At 33.8% G+C, this 16,592-nt stretch overlaps 1 long non-coding RNA gene across 1 annotated transcript in view; it reads left to right on the top strand.

Moving 5' to 3' along the window:
• LOC103099286 (uncharacterized) overlaps window positions 1–6,100 on the top strand; it is an 85,335-nt gene extending 79,235 nt beyond the window's left edge. Inside the window, exons 3-4 of the long non-coding RNA XR_463776.3 lie at window positions 4,724–4,840; window positions 5,739–6,100. This is a non-coding gene — a long non-coding RNA (uncharacterized LOC103099286). The remainder of the gene's footprint in view (window positions 1–4,723; window positions 4,841–5,738) is intronic.
• Window positions 6,101–16,592: the final 10,492 nt, after the last annotated feature.

Below are 16,592 nucleotides of genomic sequence, written 5' to 3'. Positions count from 1 at the left end.
TTTTTGGGAGGATGGGGGAAAGGTACCTTAAAGTCTGTTGATTTCCTGCTACTAAAGGAGTTCTAATATCTTTTGTGAGATGGACCAATTGGGTTATCTGGTAATGTCCAAGGATCTCTTCTCAGAACTGAAGGAAATGCTAGCTTTCATTTAGAGGTTAATGAAAATAAAGATGCATTTTTTTTCACAAAACAAGCCGGCAACCCCACAGAAATCTCTTCAGGTTAAGTACCTCTGCTCTACAGATATCTCCTCTACAATATTTCTGAGAAACATTCATATAAGTCAGTAATTGGGTAGCCCATTTTGCTTCTGAGTGGATCTAATTTGAAAAAAAAAAGTTTTTTCTTTTATCAAGTACAAACTTGTCTTTTTCCAACATCTACTTTTTATTTTTCCTGCTTCCTTTTGGGAGTAAGAATAATATATATTGGTTAGAGTACATCAGGATAGCCACCTTTTTCAATCTGGGTACTATATCTTTTTTAAAGCAGTGTCAAATTGCAGTTTTGGTTGCTATGTAACATTACTGATTAATATAGAATTTGCTGTTGACCAAAGCCCTAGAACTTTTTCCTTCTAATTTTTTATTCTTTTGAATTTGTTTTATTGTTTTCTGATGTGGTATTTCCATTTGTCCAATTCTAATTTTTAGGGAACCATGTTCTTGCTGGAGGTTTTGTCATTTCTTTTTTAAGTCTCTCTTTTCCTCTCACAATTTTTCTTCATTCTCTCTTATTATTTGTTTTGTGATCTTCTTTTGAAGTTCTTCTAGGAGTTAATTTTGGGCCTGAAATTCTTTCACATTTTCCCTTGAAGCTTAAAACATTTTCATTTGTATATTGCTGCCTTCTTCTGATCCTTCATTTTGATTTTTTCTGTTGCAGAAATAGTATTCTATGGTAAGGCTTTTTCTTTATCTTCTGCTCATTTGGAGTGGCTTTTCCTCATGACCTTGCCTATATGTTGAAGCTCCTGGGATGTTGTCCTGAGCTTATACTGTGATCTATTCTGGTATCTAACATCAGCTCAGCCATCCCCTGACTACTTAGGCTGAATTACACTGGAGTTCCATCCCAGTATGCTGAATTGAGCTCTCCTCTCCTATCCCAGAAAGATGATCACTTTCTGTCCCTCTAAGTTGACTTGGACTGGAGTGTTCCTTCCTATGACAACCTGACTCCTAAATATGGAAATCCTCTAGATCTTTTAGATCTTCTGCTTAGCTGTGATTTTTCCGTCCTAAATTTATATAGCTGACTTTTTTGAACCCTGATTTAGGAATTTATATTCATTCCTTTTAAATTTGATCTTTTTGAAAATGAAGAATAATGATCATTTACTTTTATCTCACTAAAATTTGTTATAGTAAACTTGGAGCCATTTAAAATTTTTTAATAAATTTCCACATAAGTTTTCCATATAATCCAAATTGTCTCCCTCCCTTTATACATCCCCCCTCCCAGAGCTGATAAGCAATTCAGTCTGTTACACATGAATTATCACACAAAACATATTTCAATATTATTCATTTCTGTTATAGAGTATTAATCCCATTGATATTCTTGAGCTTTTGTTCTTCAGACGAATTTTGTCCATTGACCCAGAGAGTCAACATATAATTTAAGGAGATCATTGATAAGAATAAAGTCCATGTATACAACAAAAAGGTCCATCTATGCTTATAATTTATAAGTTCTTTATAGTAGATTAGTTGTATCTTTTCCAAGACTTTATCTCATTCATTTGTTTGCACTCATTGAATTTATTACAGTCTTATTGTGTCGTGACCTGGTAAAGGATATGTTTACTATCTATTTTTTTATATTTATTTGCAATATCTTTGTTTTTGTAAAAGTTCTATTTGGTGATTAGCAATATGTGTATATATATATTTGGTTTCTTAAACAATGTTCTATATTTTCCCTTTGTTTGCCTTTTCCTTACATTGTCAAAAACTGAGAGAGGGATATTAAAGTTTCCTATAACTGGGTTACCATTTATACCTTTTTTGTAATTAAGTTAAATTTTTCTTTTATAAATTGATATGTTAAGGTATTCTTGGCATCATGAAATGCCTTGTTTATCTCTGTGTGATAAATCTTTGTTTTTACTTTGTCTAAAAACATGATCACAACCTCTTTTTAAAGATTCAACTGACATACATATTGTTCCAGTCCTTTATTTTATTTTATCTTTGGTTCGTAGGTGTATTGTCTTAAAAGCAAAAGATTGTAGAATTTTATTATCCTATCTCATCCTATCCCATCTGCTACTATGTATTTTTGTTTTATCATATTTTTAAACTATTCATATATAAATCTATGTGACTAAGGTTAATATTTTGATCTGCTTCTCTAATATTGCTTTTGCCACCTTGAAATACAATTTTCATTAAAAAATCTCTCTTCATCTTTTAAGATACTAACTTGGCTCATAAGTTATTTTTTCTTAATCAATTTTAAATCGACCCCATAGATTTAGATTTTCTTCCTGTGTGTAAAACATTAAGAGGGTATCAAACAACCTTTTGAAAAATTCTCTTTAACTTTCCTTTTCTCCCCATTTCATACCTTCCCTCAACAACAAAACAAATAACACAAATCAAGGAAATAGGTCACTTATGAAATCTAGTCCTCCAGAAAATAAATAATCACAGCAAATTTTGGATCTTATTCCTCACTAATGTCTTCAAAAGGTCTATAAGATGGAATAGTATGAAAAATGTGATCTCAATACATTTGGCCAAAGGTTAATGGAAGATGCACGCAATCAGTTGTCCCCATTAATGAGCTGCAAGGTCATTATCAGCACACTTAGATGCTGGCAGATGAATCCTTTTTCTTCTGGGTGAACTCAAGTAGAAGTTTTTCAAAGAAGAGTAAAAAGATTATAATCATCTGTAATATCATGTATTTAATTAATTATAGTTCTGGCTACTCTAATTATAGGATCCTTTAAAGATTCCAAGTTTGTATAATAATAGTAAAATACTATACTTGAATTAACAAGAGATTGTTGCATTTAAGATGCCATCCTCATCAAGACATTTTGCATTGCTTTACTTTCATCATAGATATCTAGAAATACTGCTTTAATTTTCTTTTTCTTTCCTTTATTTTTTGCCTCGCCTTAGATTCAAAAGACTTTTCTGATATGTGACTCCATCTCTCCTTTCCTGTTCATTTCATTATCAGATCTCCAAATGACTGCTACACCAAAAGTCTCACCTACTCTCTGGTCTTTATCTTGAGGATGCTTCCACAAAACACTATGTGTTTTCTATTCTCTGGTACCAGCAATGGGTCATCACTCTGATTTTCACTCCCCAGCCCTCTATGAAATTATCCTGCCCTAAACATGTGATCCTATGATTTATAGATATGTGAGAGTGGTTCTTCATGTAAACTTCTATTTGGTGAGCAGCATAATTTCATAGAGGGCTGGGGAGTGAAAATCAGAGTGATGGCCCATTGATGGTACCAGAACTTTGAGGAAAACTCAGGAATCTCAAAGCATATTTGAGAAGAGAATACATTCCAGACATCAAAGTGCAATATCTAGACAGATTTAGAGACAAGAGATGGGGATATATGGTGTGGGAGGAAGAGCAGAAAGACCAGTCTGGCTGTACTGAAGAGTGAACAAAGGAGAATAATTCATAATTATCAACTATGAATATGAAAAAGTGGGATGTAGCCAGATTATGAAAGACCTTAACTATCAAAAGAGGAGCTTGCTTTTGATTCTAGAGGTAACTGGGAATTACTACAGTTCTTTGATAAGGGGAATGGCATACGTAGAGATGTGCTTTAGGGATATAGTTTAGACATTGTGTAGAAATTGGCTTGGATAGAGGGGAAGATGATGAAAGGAGACTAATTAGTAGACAATTATAACACTTCAGGAAAAGATCCCAAGGTCCGAATTAAGGTGGTAGTTGTGTGAGCATAGAGTTAAGGAGGATTGTTAGAGATATTGCAGAAGTAGAATCAAGAAGATTTAGCAACTGATTTAATATGCAGGATTGAGTCTAGGATGATTTCAAGGTTGCAAATCTACATGATTAGAAATATGATGGCTTGGGGGGCATCCAGGTGGTTGAGTGGATTGAGAACTAGGCTTAGAGATAGGAAGTTCTGATTTCAAATTTGACCTCAAACACTTCCTGTGTGACTCTGGGTAAGTCATTTAACCCACATTGCCTAGCCCTTAACATTCTTTTGCCTCAGAACTACTACGCAGTATTGATTTTAAGATGGAAGTTAAGGGTTTTAAAATTAAAAAAAAAAAAGAAATATGATGACTTGATAGAAATATATAAGTTAAGAAAAGAGGAAAGTTTTTCAGGAAAAATAATATTTCCTTTTGGATTTGTTGAGTTTGACATGTTTATGGAATCTGGAGTAGGAAATTCTAGTAAACAATTGGTGATATATGACTGGATACTAGGGCTGTATACAAATAAATTATCTGTGGATGTAGATATATACATATACCTACATTTGTGAGTCATGTATGTAGGGAGAATAATTGATTCCATGGTACTTATTATAATTGGTTAAGGTATAAAAATAGAAGAAGGCCCAGGATATAGTTTTAGGTATATATCAACAGTAAGGGCACAGGATAAGTCTGATTATATAGCAAAAGATATTGAGAAATCATAAGAACTAATATTCCAGGGGACTAGTGATGATGTGTGCTTTCTATCTTCTGACAGAAAAGTGACATTGAAATATGGATAGAAGAGAACAGAAGGAAGGCCAGAAGGAGTCACAAACAAGCAAGACCACTTTGAAAGTAACATAATGAATTTATTATATACTCAAAAAGAAAAGTAAGTTGAATATAATAAAGATTTGCAAATTCATGTGCAAACATCTCTTTTTAGTCTTCTATGTATATGGAAAGATTTCTTTTAGTTGACATTTGTTAAATTCAGAATTTAAAAATGCAAAAGAAAAAGAGGTTATTCGTAACTTGAAAGGAGCAGTTTTAGATGAGTGCTGTTGTTTGAAACCAAATTGCAAAGGGTTGAGAAGTAAAAGAGGGGGAGAAAATGGAGGTCATCGGGTTAGACACATTTTTAAAGGAATTGGGATATAAATAGGAAGAAATAAATGGGATTATAGTTTAAGTTGATGGTATGGCGAGGGCTCTTAAGGTACAAGAATGGAATTTCTCCCAAAACACCATATGATAATAAACATGACCACAAAGAATAAATGAAGAACGAAACAAAATAAAAAAAATAGTCTTTCCAATAGGAAGAGACAGTTTTCTAATGAACTCAAAAAGTGTTCTACACTGAAGAAACACATTAGTTATTCTTTTGGAGGCTTTAAGTGATTAACTTAAAAAAAAACCCTTATTTTCCACCTAGAAGACTGGCTAACATGATAGCAAAGGAAAGTAATAAATGCTGTAGGGGATGTGGCAAAATTGGGACATTAATACATTGATGGTGGAGTTGTGCATTGATCAATCATTCTGGAGGGCAATTTGGAACTATGCCCAAAGGGCGATAAAAGAATGTCTACCCTTTGATCCAGCCATAGCACTCAGGGTTTGTACCCCAAGGAGAAAATAGGGAAAAAGATTTGTACTAAAATATTCATAGCTGCGCTCTTTGTGGTGGCAAAAAAAAATTGGAAAAGGAGGGGATGTCCATGGATTGGGGAATGGCTGAACAAATTGTTTTATCTGTTGGTAATGGAAGACTATTGTGTTCAAAGGAATAATGAACTGGAGGAATTCTATGTGAACTGGAACGACTTCCAGGAAGTAATGCAGAGTGAAAGGAGCAGAACCAGGAGAACATTGTAAACAGAGACTGATACATTGTGGCACAATCAAATGTAATGGACTTCTCTACTAGCAGCGAGGCAGTGATCCAGGACAATTCAGAGGGATTTATGAGAAAGAACATTATCCATATCCAAACGAAGAATGGTGGGAACAGAAACACAGAAGAAAAAAAAACTGCTTGATGACATAGGTCAATGGGGATATGACTGGGGATGTAGATTCTAAATGATTGCCCTAGTACAAATATCAATAATACGGAAATAAAGCTTGATCAATGACATATGTAAAACCCAGTGGAATTGCATGTGAGCTTATGGGAATGGGATAGGGGGAGGGGATGGAAAGAACATGAATCTTGTAACCATGGAAAAATATTCTAAATTAATTAATTGAATAAAATTTAAAAAAAATAAAAATAAAATAAAAACCCTTACCTTCTGTCTAAAAAAGTTGATACTAAATATCAATTCAAAGTCAGAAGAGGTAAGGACTGGGCAAATGTGGTTAAGGTACTTATCCAAGGTCACATAGCAAGGAAGTTTGAACCCAGGATTTCCCATTTCTAGGCCTGATTCTCTATATACTGAACCACCTAGCTGCCCCCAAGTGAATAACGCTTGAGAGGTTTAACTTAAGGCATATAGCCTGAGATCCTTATTAGCTATCCTTCCTATCCATGTGTTGTCTGCAAATCTAACAAAGGTACCACCTACCCGTTTATCCAATTATTTTATGCAAATGTCAAACAGCTTTGAGACAAGCACAGTTTATTGGGGTATCTCCCAGGAGATTTGCTTCTAACTTGAAATTCAAGCATTTATGGTTTGGATCTGGAAATTTCACCAATTTCAATCTACTTAATTGTATTATCTAGCTCATATCATGTTTCTTCTATGAGAAAAGGGAAAAAAAACTATCAGTTTGCTGAAATTTGGAAAAAAATATGTCTATACCATTTCTCTTAGTAATTCTGTCCCAAAAGAAAATAGTATTAATATATCATTATTTATTCCTGATGAAACCATGAGTTCTTTATTATCTCTGTCATAGGCACTTACCGATCTACATAGTATTTTAGTTTAGTAGACTTAAGAAATTTGATTAACATAATGAGCAATCATAAATACAGAGTACCTCTTGTGCAACCCATTTCCTGATACTGGTGATAGATTCAATATGTCATATGAAACTTATATTTTTTTAATATGGCCAATATGGGAATCTTTTTGGTTGATTATGTATTTTATTTTATTTTATTTTTTTTTAAATGATTATGTATTTTATAAAAGAGTTTTATTTTATTTTTTCCTATGGTAGAAGTAGTAGGGAAAGGAGAAAAAGTGCTTGTTAAATAAAAAACAACTATTTTAAGGGAAATCATGGTAGGAAATTGGAATCAAATATTTCTTTGTAAATGTCTGATCTGGGGCTGCTAAGCTTCATGTGATTAGCTTTTATTTATGGTACAAAATTTAAAAAACTCTTAAGGCTTATCATGAACTCATATCTATTTTTAAGAATATATACATGTATCTATGTATCTATGCATCTATGTTTCCATCTATCTATCTATATCTATCCTTTTAGCCTTTGTAAGGAATCATAAGAGTACTGACTATAAGTAACTCCTCATTCCACCTTTCAAAGTATTGTTTTGACATTTTCCTTTTCATTGCTTTTCATTGAAGTAGAGTGGTCTATACCAAAGTTTATCCAGGTCTGTCTTTTGACCCATAGTTATATTGGGTAAGAGTTTTTTAAAAAAAGAAAATAATTTAGAAGACTCACAAATAACAAAACTCAGTATCCCATTAATATGCGAAAGTTAAAATCTTAAATTTCAGTGATTTCATGCTAAAATATTAATAAAAGAAAGGTAACCATTTTTATTTCTAAAAGAATTAATGTGCTTGACAGATAGTTATCTAAAACAGACAATTAATTATAAAAAGTAGTATATAGAATGAGGATGAAATAAGTTGAAATCAAGAGATGAGACCCCAAATTTTGTATTTTTTAATTAAATACATAAAACTGACCCTACAGTTCACTGAATCCACAATATGAAGGTAGTTCAAAAATCAGTTTTCTATTTTAACCAATTTGCAGGAGAATAAAACAATATATTTTTCAGTACATAAAAAAACAAACACCTACAGAATTTTTGTAAGAGTTTTGCTGTTTAAATATTTTAAAATGGATAAATTAGCAAGAGAACCAGACTTAAAATTTAAAATATAGAGATACACAGTTCACTTCAGTTATCATCTTTCTACATAATCTACTATTGTATAATGAATAATATTGATTTTTTTACATGTCTTTCCTCTGCTTTCAGTTAGTGTTTGTATGTGTGGTATTAACATTGACCCCTATATTGCTTTAATCTCACTCCTCTGTTAGTCCGAATCTTAGATTCTTCTTCTTCTTCTTCTTTTTTTTTTGGTCTCTATCTGCTGTCATCTCACTCTGCTTTCTGTACTAAATCATGGAACTTTTGCAATAGAGACGATGACAGGGATTTCCTTCATCCTCCCACCTATTCTTTTATTCCACAGTGATAGTATAATTTAGGTGTTTTAAAAGAAATGGTTTACTATAAAGAATTGTAGGAGTACATGCAATGGAGTGATGGGGTTTGCAGTGAGCATTGGAAAATACAGTAACAGAAAAGTTAACCATTTTGCAAGTTATAAAGTTCCTTATAGTTTCACCCTGGATTTCAGTACCAACTACATGAGCCTACATTGCTTATATTTCCTCTTAACTTTCTTCCTTGCCTTAAGTCAATCCAATGAACCAAACAGTATTATGTACTAACACAACGAGACTACAATACCACGCAATGAATTAGACACAATGTTTAGATAAAGCATAGCCCTATTTTCAGAGAAGTTCTAATTTAGCTCTCATCATAAACTAGTCTGTTGATAGGCACTATATTCCTCGCACTGGAATCTACATTTCCAGACTCAATTACAGGATACAGGAAGTTGGGTCTTAGTCATATTCTTTCCAGCTATATGGCAAAATGGAAAGACTACTGGTTGGCCTTAGACTCCAGAAGATTAATTTACATTCTGCTTTAGACACTGTCTAGGCAAATGATTCAATTCTCCTAGACTCACTTTCCTCATTTGTAAGGGGACAATACATCTCCTTAAATATGGAAAAATTCTATCACATACTTCACAAGGTTATAAGATTCAGCCTTCAAATGTTCTATGTCAGCAATTCCCTCTTTATTCCCCTAAATCACTCATTCATAAGATACCTCATCTTGATGTCTATCTATAACCTATCAAAGTGCTTTCCCTTCCTATTTTCACAGAGAAAAGACTCTCCTTCATATGGATTCCACTATCTCTCCCTGAATTTCAAATGATAGTGAGTATTGACAGCAAATGAGCTGTCAAAAAGGGTGCTATAAGCTTGTTAGAGAGAATTGCCAATATCTTAAATAACATTCCATGTATAAGAAAATGTGTCTGTTTCTCATAAGCTCTTTATATGAATACTGAACTGGGCTTGTTCTTGTATAGGACAACAGATGAGATTGTGTTTTGGAAATTATATAGAGCTTTGCATGATCCCAAATTATCCACTGCCAAAACATTCTCTTTTTAATCCCAACATTTTCCTACCAATGTGCATTATGGGACTATATCATGGAATACCAAGATATCAGGAGAATCAGTTACCATTAACTCTAGGAGAATGAAAACAAATCTATTATTTATCATTAGGCTGTAACACATTAGTAATAACTTTTATGGGAAAGGCAGAAAAAAGGCATTACTATGTGTTTGTGTATGTGTGTGAGAGAGATACAGACAGACAGACAGAGAGAGCAAGAGCATGCTACAGGAAGTGGGTCAATCAAACATTTAGTGAGAATAAGACATTATAAATGCTCAACTTGAGTACTATACTGGTACCTGAAGATTCTAAAAGGTCAACATTAAGACTTCTGGTGTGCTTAATATACCCATTTTAGAGGAATTACGGGAAAATAAAACAGAAAACCAACAGGGTAAAGGAGTATGTAGTAAATGAAATCTTGATTATGGGAAGTAGGATCTAGTACTGCAACACTAGACAAGATCTATGATCTTATCAATGTAGAATATTTCCTCCAAATATGTACATCATAAGCCATTCACATCTTCTCACCCTATGTTACTTCTATCCACATCTCCCCACTTCAAGGTTACTGTAGATTGTATAGCATAGTGCAAGTATTTCCCGAGTTCTGATTTTATGACGATACCAAAGGACCACACAAACTGTCTGTCACTCATCCCTTGCTGTCACTATATGATTAGTCCATCTCTTCTGATCAATTATTAATCTGATGGCCTCCCTCATACCACATCTCCTATGTAATGCCTTGTTTGGATTGTTTATCACCTAAATCATGAATGCATGAAAGTATTTATTCTGAACTAAATTTTGTTAATACACTAAGTATTTGAAACATATTTCTGTATCTTTTCTAAAACTAAAGAGTCTAATCATGAGAGCAAAAATGCTCTATGGTAACCTGGCTTCTTTGTATGTATCATAGACTTTGTTTTAGATACTATTTCCTAATTCCTTATTTGGATTTTGATTCCATTATCCTGAAAAGAAATGCATAGTTACTTTAAAAATGTACCTTATCTTCTCAGGGGCACTAGAAAAAAAATAAATCAGGCAATCTTACATCTTCACTAGCATTTGGGGACAAGTCTTTAGGGAATGTTCTTAAATTCAAATATATGTTTCTGGAAGATGCTTGTAAGAGACAGCCTCATCTCATTCAATTAATCAATCCTCCTGTCTTTGGTATTTTATTTTATCCCCAAGAGTGACCATTTCTTCCTTTGAATTCTTTTCATTTCCTTTTTATGGGACACAGCAATGGTAATGCACAAAATGTACCATGCTAGACAGGTAATAGGATACTCAAGATGAAAAAGTGTTTGTAATATTCTCCACTCAAATATGCATGTGTATATAATGGACGAGATGTGGCGTGTCCTCAGGGGAACAGGGAGCAGGTTAGGTTATCTCTTGATGCTTATTTAATTCAAGCTGATACAATACTGAAGTGCCATTGGGAGACTAGTCAAATTCTTTTTCTCCTGCTAGCAGCCATCCAGGTCCTGACATGCATTCCAAATTCTATACTACTCTGGTGCATGTAGAATACTCTAAAGATATGAATAACTCCCAGGTGGAGTTCTATACATTTAGGGCAAAATAGTGCAGTAAGGGACTAGGATGATTAAACCTATACCCAGAATCTACTTTGGTTCAACATGACAGCTCACCTAAAAGTCTGATCCTAAGCAACTGGATAAAGCATGGTATGAACCAGGTGGGAAGAAGCAAGTCAAACGGACCTATATTCCCATCCTCAAGAAAACAGATGAAAATTTTCAGAGAATAGAAAAACACCCTGCATAGATACCAACGTTCTAACACTATTATAGTAATAACTAGTGGTAAATGTTGTTGATTTCTGATTGAGGATGAATCACAGTAAAGTAATTCTTTGGGAGCACTGATTTAGTTTAGAATCTCATGGAATGAGTGGAAATGCATAAAGAACACTATATCTAAGCTCAGTGATCTGGAAGTAGAGAATCAAGTTTAATTCTGTACTTTGCTACTTATTATCCATGTTGTATGGAGGAACTCACTTTACCACTCTCTGTCTCAGCTTCCTCACCTGCAAAATGAAGTCATTAGAAAATTGGTAAATATAATAGAAGATGAAATATAGATTATATATACTACAGGAATACAGGTGTACCCATATACTGTTGGTGAAGTTGTAAGTTTGTCCAAATATCCTGGAAAACAATTGGAATTATATTTTTAAAAATCATTAAATGGTTTTTGGCTTATCATACATCTCAGTAGTGTGACAAATTCATATTAGCACTTTTCTTTTTGTGGTAGGAAAATGAACTAAAAACAACACAGGTATACTTCATTTGGAGAACGACTAAGAGTGGAGTGTAAATATGATGAAATGTTACAGTACAGAAAGAAATAATGAATATGAAGGAACTTGGAAAAGCATGGGAAGACTTGCATGAGTTGATAAATGGTGAAGTAAAGAAGAAATGGAAAGGGCAGCTTGGGGACTTTGTGGATAGATCAGACTTAGAAATATAAGGCTCTAGGTTCAAATATGGTCTTAGACACTTCCTAGTTATGTGATTCTGGGCAAGTCATTTCACCCCAGGTACCTAGGCTTTACTACTCTTCTGCCTTGGAACTTAGAATTGATTGTAAGATGGAAGTATCACCTTGTGGTAGAGAGATGGGGAAGAACAGGTGCAAACTATTTTATGCAATGTCAGATGACTATGGTGGTTATTTTTGCTTATTTTTTTTACTGAAAAGAAGACCTCACTTAGTGGTGGTGGAAGCATATCTAGAAAGGACTGTGACGTAATAACAAAATATGGCACCAAAACCTTTTTTTCTCCAAATAAAGTTAGGTTATAGATCTCCCCAAAGAAATAAAAGATAGGAACAAAGATTAATATATACACCAATGTATCACAAGAAGTACTCATTATGGTGGGAACTATAAAAATTAATCAAAACAAAGTCAGTGTTCATGGATTAAGGAATGGCCATTAAAAATCTAAGGTAGATGAATATAATGTAATATTATTCTGCAATAAGAAATAACAAAAAGGAGGACGTCAGAAAAACTGAAAGATTTGTATGAATTGGTAAAGAATCAAATGCAAAATGCCTGAAAAGTACAATGATTAAAATGTACAACAATAACAAAGTATAAGAAGAAGAAGAAGAAGAAAATCTTGGACAGGAAGTAAGACACTGGACAAAGAGGAGACAGATTTAAATCTGGGGCTGCTTTATTCATTTTTATATGTGTGCCACTGTTACTTGTTTCATTTTGTTAGAAATGATGGCTCAATGGTAAGGGAGTGGGGAAATTTCAGGAATGATTATGATATAAAGATAAAAAATAAGACTTTAATCAAAGATGTATTTAAAATGAGGGGGTTACAGTACATGAGGTCTAAGGCCTATTCCAATTCTAACTCCTATGACTTTATAAACTCTTAAGAATTGCCTTCATCCCTCCTTATATCCCATTATTTCTCTTCTATGTTCTTGCTTATCCTCTTTTCTGGAATGCTCTGGTTTAAATCATACAGGGAGAAAAATATCCATCAGTTCAGTCAATATGCAAATAAAGACATTAGAAGGGATAGAGGTTTCAGAGGAACAATTCTCCCCTAAATTACCATGTTATTAAGAATAGTGATTGTTTGCTAAATTCTGGAAGCTGTCTTTTTCTCATCCTTCTTTATCCTGGTTGTCTTAACTTTCCTCTTCTCTCTCATCCCATTCTTCTTTCCCTTAGCCTTCTTGTTATTCACCTTTTCTCTATTTCTTTGTCCTTTTGCTTCCCTACCCTGTTCTCTTCCACCCTCTCACAGATACACATATACACACAAAAAATAATATTGCAAAAGCAATCAATGTCTACAAGAAATGAAAAGTAAATGGAGATCTTCTAAGAAATTATTTAGGTGTTATATGAATATATCTGTCATGGCAAATTACATTTCTTCTCCCAACCTTCTTTAAACAAATTTAATAACATTCCTAACTAGTAATCACTCATGTTTCAATGAAGGTATTTCAAAAAAATCCATCAAGACTTTGGCTACAAAATTTGAAATTTCCTCTTCTATGAGGGAAAGATGAAATCTAGTTGACCACAGAGTACCAAGTTTATTGACTTTATTTTATTTTCATTTAGAAATTCCCCAAATGCCCGCTGAGTCCATGAAATCAGTAAACAAGCAACTTGACAGTTTGGAGACACACAAAGGAATGATTTAAGAGTATAAATTTAATCAAGTTCACATATTCCTTCTTTGAAATAAACCTGTGACAAAATCACCAAAGCAGTAATAAATAAAAGTTGTCTTGACCTCTGTCTGACAAATATTTTCTCACGGTATTCTTATAAGGAAACTGTTAGTCTCTATGACCAAAGATTCCATTCAGAAACTAATGATTCTTTGTGGCCATGTTATAGTTTTACAGAGAGTATGACACAAATTAAGAGATCTACCTCGAGAAAATCTACTCAGAATAAGTGAGAAAAGGAGATGAGAGCATAGATGAAAAAAGATTCCCCAAAGGAGACTACTGAACAATTAAAAAAGATACTGCTAAGCGAATCAAAAATGTTCTCAGGCTGGGGGCAGCTGGGTAGCTCAGTGGATTGAGAGCCAGTCCTAGAGATGGGAGGTCCTAGGTTCAAATCTGACCTCAGACACTTCCCAGCTGTGTGATCCTGGGCAAGTCCCTTGACCCCCATTGCCTAGCCCTTACCACTCTTCTGCCTTGGAGCCAATACACAGTATTAATTCCAAGATGGAAGGTAAGGGTTTAAAAAAAATAAAAAAATAAAAACATAAAAAAATGTTCTCAGCCTGTTTGAGTGGAGAAAGGGCTATGAAGAAGCTTGAAAAGTACTAAAATATAGAGCAATTCCAAGAGGTGTGCTGGAGGTAGCTCATATTGGTTCCTGAACTGATGGCTAAATATCTGGTGTTTATCTATTTATACCTCTGCAATTGGTAAGTGCCAATAAGGTACTTTGATTTGATTCATTGTTTTGATTGTCTAGACTTGAGAAAGCAATGGAGAAAATGTTAATAATGTATGTCATAAAAATAACATATCATGATCTTTGGGATTCTGGGCAAGTCATTTGACCGCGTGTTTACACTGTACTACTATTCTGCCTTAGAACCAAAAATTGATTATAAGATATAAGGTAAGGGTTTGAAAAAATTAAAATAAAAACTTGTATGTCATGGGTACACTTTTCCCCCTCAGAACATTAGTTGTTAAACAACTTAAAGAATGACATACATGTCTACCTCCAGACAAAGAAATGAAAAATAGAAATAAGATAGTTTATATAATATGTGTGTGTGTGTGTGTGTTCTTTTTGTCAAATACCTTCTCCAATGGGGGAAGAGGGGAGGAAGGAGATTACTTGGGTATTTAATGTAACAAATAAATGAATAAAAACAAATAAATGAATAAATTTTAAATTTTAAAAAGCAACTTTCAGAACACTCCTGCATAAAACCTCCAATTTATTTACCTCTCTGCTTTCAATTTCTACTTCTGTCGAGCCACATTGTAATCATTTGTCCATGTTTTCTCTATTCAATGACATTTCATGATGTTTATTAACTTCTTAGGTATAAGGTAATTATCTCTGTGGTGCATGTATGTGTGTATGTGTGTGTGTATGTGTGTGTGTGTGTGTGTGTGTATGTGTGAGACGCTAGGTGGTTAATCTTGACATTGGCTAGTTATAGCAGAAACAAGCGAATAATTTCCTGTGATTTTCAATATTTTTCTGATTCTTCCCATGGAATATATTTCATGCATTTGCATATTATATTTATATTTTAAAATATACATTCCTCTTGGTTTATGGTTTGGACCAGCTACGGTGTCATGATATAGAAGATTCTGAAAACATTGTATCCAAGCCCTCATGCCCCTGAGAGAGTACTTGTTTGTTTTTAATAAACACAACTAGCTACATAATTATCCCAGCTCATCTTCCACCTATGGATTTTAATTAAACACAGTGGCCAACCATAAAAAATATTTAATACACTGCCTTCTTTTATGGTGAGCAAGATTTGCTGCAATGCATGCTTGGAGACAAGGAGTCCTAGAATCATGTTCTGTTCCCAATGTTCCTTCCTTACCAATAAATTAAATCTCCAATATTTAAAATAGTTTATTCCACCTTCTCTTTTATCCCAAAATGAACAACTAATCATTCATGCAGAACATATTTGGGTAGAATCATAGAATCTGCCTATAAAATCCATATAGGAGTGGGGTTTGTTAGGTGGGTGAAGAAAGCACTTGTGGCCACATGGTGATGGTAATAGGTCATCTCATTGGAATCAAGTGGGAAGAGGAGAAAGGTAAGGTTGGTAATGTCTATTTAATCACATGTTCAACACTGGTATAGGCTTATTGCCTCTACTTTTATGGTCACCCTTTTTCTTTCTTTTCACAAGATCAGGAGTTAGGTCCAATAGAAATGGTAGTGGTGGGAGCGATAGCTTATGGAAGGTAGGTATTTAAAAGAAACAAAAGCTGATGACCTTCTACCCGTCAAACTACAAGTTCTGAGATTCACATTGAACATTCTGCCAGCTATCTTGGGGGAAAACAGAAACTATTGATCCAAGGAACTAGGAAGTAGGCTTGAACTCCCTTTGTATAGACTACAAAAATGCTTTTCTAAACCAGCTGTCTTGACAACCGAGCAGCAAGCTACTATATAGCATGATTTGCTCTTGTTTATTGAGGCAATCTGTCCAATATTACCCTTAAAATTAGAGGAGTTTATTCAGTTCACTCACTACTAACACTGTATCATAGGCTGAAGTCTAAGAAAATTAAACATCTTATTCCCTGAAAAAGGTTCTAGTTGAATTAATACCATCCAAGGAGTAGTTCTCCCTATCTCCAACAAATATCCAGAGACGTTGTAACTAATAAAGCCAACAAGAAACTTCTGGAAAAAAGAAAAGGAGTTATTGTCCATATTTATAGATACTTTGGAAGGGTTACATTAAAAAAATCTAGAAATTTTGTTTCTAAATGATGGCTGAAATTTCCTTCCTGCCCATAGATTACACCTTAAAACTGTCATCAGTGCACTTTGCAGCAATCTCTAGATTATC

The sequence above is a fragment of the Monodelphis domestica genome, chromosome 3 (assembly GCF_027887165.1).
Source record: "Monodelphis domestica isolate mMonDom1 chromosome 3, mMonDom1.pri, whole genome shotgun sequence".
Lineage (NCBI taxonomy): Eukaryota > Metazoa > Chordata > Mammalia > Didelphimorphia > Didelphidae > Monodelphis > Monodelphis domestica.
Note: the sequence above shows the minus strand (reverse complement) of the source record. Positions and strands in the feature narration are given on the sequence as shown.